Below are 7819 nucleotides of genomic sequence, written 5' to 3'. Positions count from 1 at the left end.
TACATTTTTTTTCTTATCTATAAATTTTCTATTATTTACCATGTGTTCATATCTGCTGACTTCATTAAATAAATTCACCGTATCTCTTATTGTTTCTCTATCTATCTTATTAAGTATAAAATGTGTAAGCCAGCTGCAACTAGGTCCACCAAGGTACTCTTGTCAATTGATCTCCTCATATCTAATAAAAGTCTCTCCTTTGTTATTGCATAATCGAACAATGAACCCTTCTTGTATCTATATGATAGTGCATAGGTAAGTGGGTTCCAACCTTGTTTGCAGATGTCTCATGAAACTTACTTCTCCATGTCAACCATTCTGCATTTATCGTCAGTTTTATAATCATTGAGCTATACCAGTCTGCACAAGACTTATCCATGAATAATCTAAGTAATTCAATTTTCCTTTTGTCTGATGTTATATCAAAGCATGTACATTCCTTTTCAAATATATCCGTCCGTTGGTTTGCATTACAATTTTCCAATCACAAATTTTTCTGCAACATGCCTTAAGCTGTGCTCACTATTTTCTTGTGTATTTTCTATTAACTTTTGTAGAATTCTCTCCCATGTATTTGTTTGCTTTAATGCAGCAGCAGGAATCTATTGATTTTAATCTATCTCTTCCAAAAATTGATCTCCAAATTTTAAATTTCCACCATCATCAATGTATGTATTTACAAGCTCCTGTATCATATGTACCCAAACTTATCTAACCTGGTACCTTTTCTTTAAAATATTCTTTACCTTACTATATGTTGCTGTTTTCATTAGTTCCTTGGATGGCCAGCCGCCTGTGGCTCTTCTGGTATTGCATAAATTTTATTATCCCTTGTAGTAATTAAGGTTATGGAATAAACGTTTGATTTCCTATCACTTCCTGGCAATAATGTGAATTCAAAACAGAGTTTCTCCATTATGTAGATTGGAGTGTTATGACTAAAAATGTCGTTTTATAAGAAAAATCTCTAAATTTTTTATCGGGAATCGATTTAAACAACTAACACGTATCTTTGTGAACAAAGTTTTATTTTCATTGATCCTAGATTCTATTTACACTATCTACGCAATTCTCACAAAGAAACGACATTCTTTGTTGTGTCAATTCCTTTTTAACAATCTTTGTAAATTAATTAATTTTTACTTTATAACGCAAATGATTACCTTCAATCCACACGTGGCTTTTTCCAACCTTAGCCCCCTCTACCGTGTAAGTCGGTCGCTACGCTATCTACGCTTAGCGCGGCAAATTCAATATTAAAGATAGTTTCTTTACACACACATATATATATATATATATATATATATATATATATATATATATATATATATATATATATACACTGTATATATTTTTCATTAAATTCAATGAAAATAAAAGTAAAACTGGAAAAGGTTACTAAATTTTTAGTTTACATTTTTAACATGTCTTTACTGGGTTTACAATTAGTATGGTGTTGTAAGGTATTAGTCTTTCTATATTTATTCTGAATTTATAGCACTTGTTATTACAGTTTGTGACTTTTCCAGTAGGTCTCACATCTCGGTAACAAGGAGAAGGCACAGGCTTCGGGACACCGATTTGAACCATATTGCGTGTGTGAATAGTATACTGTTTACGTATCTTTATCACTAAATACTAACAAGCAATATTCAATTATACTGTAGAAAAATGGCACTAAAGATTTTCTTAGCAATTTATATTAGTTTATATATTAATTCTGTTTCACGTCGCTCAAGTAGATATGTGGTGTAAATAAGAATGTGTCGGATCCGTATAACCGTGCACACATCCATTCGAATCCGACTTCATTTACATATATTTTTTTTAGATTTTTTTTAAATTTAAATTTATTGATTTATTAATAATTATTAACCACTGATTTTTAACATTTTAGAATAAAAATGAGAAGAAATAAAATTTTATTTCGCTGATGATGTGATTTTTTTCATACTTTTTTGTTATTATTGAATTGTTATTTATTATTAAAGTTTTTTTTTATAATCAGAGGTTAATAATTATTAATAACACAATATATTTAAATTAAAAAAAAAGTTAATAAAAATATATGTATATGAAGTCGGATTCAAACCGATGTGCCTTCCTATTGTAAGATCCAAATATTTTATTAATTAAAACTTTATTTGGCTATAACTCTGAAACCAATGAAAATAAATATCACTCACTATATATCGTTGAAAAGCTCTCAATGAGGGCTTTTATTACTGCAGTTAAGAAAAAGTCCAAAAACCAAACGTCTCAAAATTGAAACCCCGCTTTATTTGGAGGTCTGACTGTACACATATTTTTGGCCTAGTCGATTGCAATCAAAGGGGGAGGCGCACAACTAGATGTTACAACAGTCCTAAATACAAAATTTCAGCACTCTACGACTAATCTTTTTTGATTTATGCGAGATACATAGTACAGACGTCACCCCGAAACTAGTCAAAATGGATTCCGGGATGGTCAAAATGAATATTTCCATTGAAATTTAAAAACCGAAATTTTTTGCGATTACAATACTTCCTTTAATTCATTCAGGGAAGTAAAAATCTCATTAGTTTACTGCTTTGAACTATCGGATCTTATGCATGTAAAGCGCCTGAGGTAAAAAGTAGCTAACATTTTTTTCTTACGATAATGATATTCATTATACTCCCAGTCGTTTTGGTGTACTAAATAAAAATGTCAATCGTAGGACTCGATATCACTGATATGTAATCGAAAATCTCACTGAGTGAAGGAATATAGTTAACCTCGAAGTAAGTATATCGGTTTTACTTTCCGCATCTGGAATTCTTCCTATCGACGGGATCGTTTCAGATAGAATACTTTTAAAACGATTTCTGAATTAATCCTTCCTCTCGTAAAAGAATAGTTATATAGATGTGAGTGAGAAGAAAAGATAATACAATTTGAAATGAAATTTATTAGACTGTACTTTTCTGATAAGATCTTTACGGAGCTATTTATTTGTGTTAAACTTCTATTAGACCTGTATACAGAATATTTACAAGCTAAATTACAAATAAAATTATTGAACACTTTAAAAACATGCAGTTCGAATAAACGCTAAAAATAGAAACGGTGTAAAGAACGATGAAGGGGAAGACATCGCTGGATAAAGTCAAATCGAGGAAGAAGAATATATTAGGGCTTAATTTAGGAAGAAGTGAATATTATGGAGTGTAATATAGCATAAGTTAAGAAGAGAAGAACTGGAATCAGGATGACTGATGACGAGAAGGAATACGCTATGAGAACCCTAAGAAGAAGCCACAAGACTGGCGCATTCTCTGTCATCGGAAATGAATATGATGCAAATTAGCTGGATATGATGAATCTGTACAATGCTAATGGTGAAATGGTAATTTACGATTGCGTTTTTTTAAAGCAAATCCTAGACTTTAAACGAGCAGAATCAAAAATTCTAAAATTAACATGTGATCATTCACAAGCTAAACTTACAAGTCGTTATAATATTACAAATAAAATTATCTAATTCATGCGGTTCCTTGATAAAAATGATTCATCAATAAACTATATCTGTAACCCAAAAGAAGGAAGTAACTGTCACAGGGGCAGCTCCAGCTGTACCACGATAATACCTACCGTATTAAAACACTGACTATCATGGAAGTCAACATATAATTTTTCTTTGCAATGTTAAGCCGAATAGGTCGGTAATAGAAAGACTCAATTCTTCTGCCGTTAACCAGTTACACACCTGAAATTCATTAGCATAAGCCCAGAAGAAAAATTGGATCCCATGAGGATATCAATTAAGATTAGTAAGATTATCAACTAAGAGATTAAGTCAGTATCTCTAACGATCCAATCGAAACAAAATATCCATCCATTACTTTCTCATAATTACAAGTATATTCAACAATCCTTTCTAAGTACTCTGCCCGACCGCGGAACCAAAGAATTCCACAATAAATATTAGTCAAAACTAATTAGTATTACTCAAAACATCAGCTAATGTTAACTATTACGGCTAACTATTACAACTAATGTCCGCTTCTTCATTACTTTTTGAAACAAAGTATTTTAACATCGTTTCGTAAAACGGTTCGTGAATGGAAACCAAAACCAAATTCGCCCTGCAAAAAAAAGTTCAAGACCCAACCGTCCGCATCAAAACTGATGCTTACGGTTTTTCCAGACTCACAAGGCCCAGTACTGGAACATTATGTGAAAGGGGCAAGGCAATAAACAGTGCGCGTTACAGTGAGATGCTTATTGCCAAGCTGAAGCCTGCGATTCGAAGCAAACGCCGAAGACTGCTGTGCTGTCAGAAGGTGTTGTGTTGTTGCACGACAATTCCCGTCCACATACTGCTGCCCACACTACTGAAACTCAACTTTGAAGTACCGGCTCTTCCTCCGTATAGTCCTGATCTTGCCCCTTCTGACTACCACTTGTTTGGTCCACTTAAATAAGAATTAAGGGGTTGTCGATTTACGTCGGACGAAACAGTGAAAGAAGCGGTGCATTCCTGGCTCGCAGCTCAACAGAAAACCTTCTTTTATGAGAGCATCAGGAAGCTTGTGTAACGATGGACCAAGTGCGTTGAAATGCCACGGGACTATGTTGAAAAATGATGTACATGTAAGTTTCCTATTTATATCGCAATAAAATTTATAACTACATTGCGGATAATAATTGACTTACCCTCGTAGAATAAAGACAATTCAAACTGTTCTGCAAGGCATTAAGGAAACAAGTGTGTTTTGCTGATAATAGTGAAAAGTAACAAAAGGTTACCGTCGTACGCTAAGGTGAAGTATGCTTCACTCGAGATTAAAAGTTTTTCATTTACATTTATGGTGATGGTTAATCGAGTTTAGGATTACTAAAATCTATACGAGAATAGAGATGTCCAATATCGCTATAAAAACCAAATATGAAACGGTATTCTAGATAGTCCAACCCTATAAACTAATTATAAGAAGATCGATTGCTGGAAAACGATATCGTCCTGGGGCAACACATCAGATTTACAGCAAATTTATTCATATATAAAACTAACCGTTTAAAAAAAGATTAAAAATTTTATATGAACCGAACGATAGAAAATTCAGTTAATTTTCGATAAGTGAATTTTTTTAGTATAGAAACGAATCTTACAATCATGAAATTCCAGGAAATTTAGTTTCGAAATCTTTTTAGAAATATTATATCTCAAACGGTCCAGACGATAGAAAGAATATCTAATGGAAAAGTAAAACCAGTACACCTACTGCAGGGAAGGAAAGTGATAACAGGGATACACATGTTACTGAGTATTTGTGTCAAATCGAGTATACGAGTATAAACATAATTATTTAATGCGAGAGAGAGAGAGAGAGAGAGAGAGAGAGAGAGAGTATTGATAAGCAAACATTTTATTGAATCGAATAATATTATTTAACTTATTATTTCAATTACAATTTTATTATTTTTTTTGGGGGGTTTCTTAGTCTTAAAAATAGGGTGCATACATTATACAAGTTCATAAACAAACTTGTATTGTAAACAAGTTACATAATACAAGTATTAATTAGATCTTGTAAAGCACTGTAACTCTATATTTGATTTACAGTTTAAAAGGTGTCACTTTTGGATTAAAAGCTTTTAATATGAAACACCAATTTTGTATTTTAAATTTAAATGGCGAATACGATTAAAAGCTGTAGTTTTAAGTTGTGTACAATAAAATATTTTTATCTAAGCAAGTTTTTTATTTATAGCCGAACGGAGGTTACTTTCCTAATCTCCCTATAATAAAACACAAAATCGATAGTGAACGTGTTAGCTCTAAAAAGACTCGAAAGCATGTGAAAACTATTGAAAAGTTGGACGATTTTACTAAAGCCGCTATCAGAAAAAAGTTCATTCATTTTATTTCAATAACGAGCTAACTAACCTGAAAAAAAATATTAAATGCCGTGAATACCGATTCTGAACGAATTTTTATAGATGTACTTCTAGAAAAAGTATATCAAAAAGTAAATTTTGTTAAATCGTGTTCTAATATCTATAAATTTTCGTTTCGTGTCCGGAAAAAATAATTCTTTATCGATTGAACGCATAGATATTATTTCATAGCATTAGGGAATATTTAAGAGAGATTAACCGATTTCATGAAGAGGGTAAGACAATTTATTACCCAGATGAAACTTGGGTTAACGCGGGACACGTACAGGAAAAGGTACGGGTGGATAAGGAAATAAAGATCACAAAACACGCTTTTATGAAAGGTTTGCCAATTGGAGTGAAAACCCCGGCTGGAAAAGGTAAACCCATTTAATTAATGAAACGGCTAATTAACAGTAAACCCACGTAGGAAGTGAAAATGGATTTTTAACGATGGTTTACGGGTATTTTAATCCAGCTCTTCCCAAGAGTATCATGAAATGAATGGTCACAATGTTATGGAGTGGTTTAAAAGAATTGTCGAAACAGTTGCTGAAGGATCCATCGTAGTAATGGATAATTGGAGAATTGTGTTAAACTCGTAATTAAAAAAAGAAAAAAGCACGGGAAGCGGATAGTTTGTATGAAAATATTATTGAAGATAATATGATAAATTGGAGAAATAATGACAATAGTTCAACAGACAGCAGCTCTTCGGATATTGAAGAAATACATTGAGGTAACAAATATTTTTTTCTCCTTTACTTCATGAAATTTTAATATAGCGTTAACTTACTTTCTTAAAATTTTCACTTTTAATGTAAATAAATAATTTTATCTGGATTTTCTAATTTTAGTGTTACAATTTATTTTTACTTTATTTTTATCTTACAAGTAAAGAAAAGTGATTTTTCTCGGTTGGATTACGCTAAATTATATTAAATTATAAATATCATACTGTTATTTTGATTTGCTGCACGGTTTCATGAGATAAGGTCTAGATACAGTTTCTAACCTTAAAAAGTAGTATACCGAAAATGCTAATTTAAGTTGTACAGAAAACACAGTTATAGTTTACAGAAAAACACAGTTTAAAACCGTTTTGGATTACTATTCTACACTAATCAAGCTATATCTTTGATGATAAGTCTGAAATTTAATAACTTCATTCGTAAGTGTAAAAATCCGTTTTATTTCATAATTTCAATTTTTAGTTAACCTATCGTTATTCGAATTTGTTTTAAAAAAAAGAAAAAAAAAGTATCTGCCCCTAAAATTGCTTAATAACTAATATTTTATCAGCGTTCAATCTTAAATTAGGAATTTTTCGACAGACGGTATTCCAGTAATTTGGCCGATATGTTGCGGTTGAAATGATATTTATAAATAAAAATATGACAAAATATTTTCCACCGGTGGAAATGACAGTAACATTAAAGGAAAATTATTATTAAATAATAAAATCGATAATTAATGATAAGTAAGCATTGTCTAAGCCGCAGTACAAAGTGTAGTCTACATAATGTAATCGGTAGAGTATTCATTTTCTTAGCGTTTGTACGTATTACAATTATTTTAAAAGATTTTTTCAAATTCACGATCATTAAAAACGTAATCACCGTTAGTTTGAATAACGATATAAATTTTCTCTTCGGTTTATCAGATCGAATATATTACTTATAATTTTTTTTTTGTATTAAATTAAAAATAAATTTTAAAAACTAACCGTATCTAACTGAAAGACTTATTACTTGAAAAAAGGTCAACAACTGAAAACACGGCGATCTTAAAACGTTCAAACTTAGCGAAGACGACAAAAAATCTGTTATACGACAAATGATAGGACATATTTTTAAAACGTTTTTCGAGTTAAACATGGGCATCATTCGAATTTAGTTAGAAAAAAGCTCTGAAT

Source organism: Lycorma delicatula, chromosome 4 (assembly GCF_047948215.1).
Source record: "Lycorma delicatula isolate Av1 chromosome 4, ASM4794821v1, whole genome shotgun sequence".
In the NCBI taxonomy this organism is placed as follows: domain Eukaryota; kingdom Metazoa; phylum Arthropoda; class Insecta; order Hemiptera; family Fulgoridae; genus Lycorma; species Lycorma delicatula.
Note: the sequence above shows the minus strand (reverse complement) of the source record.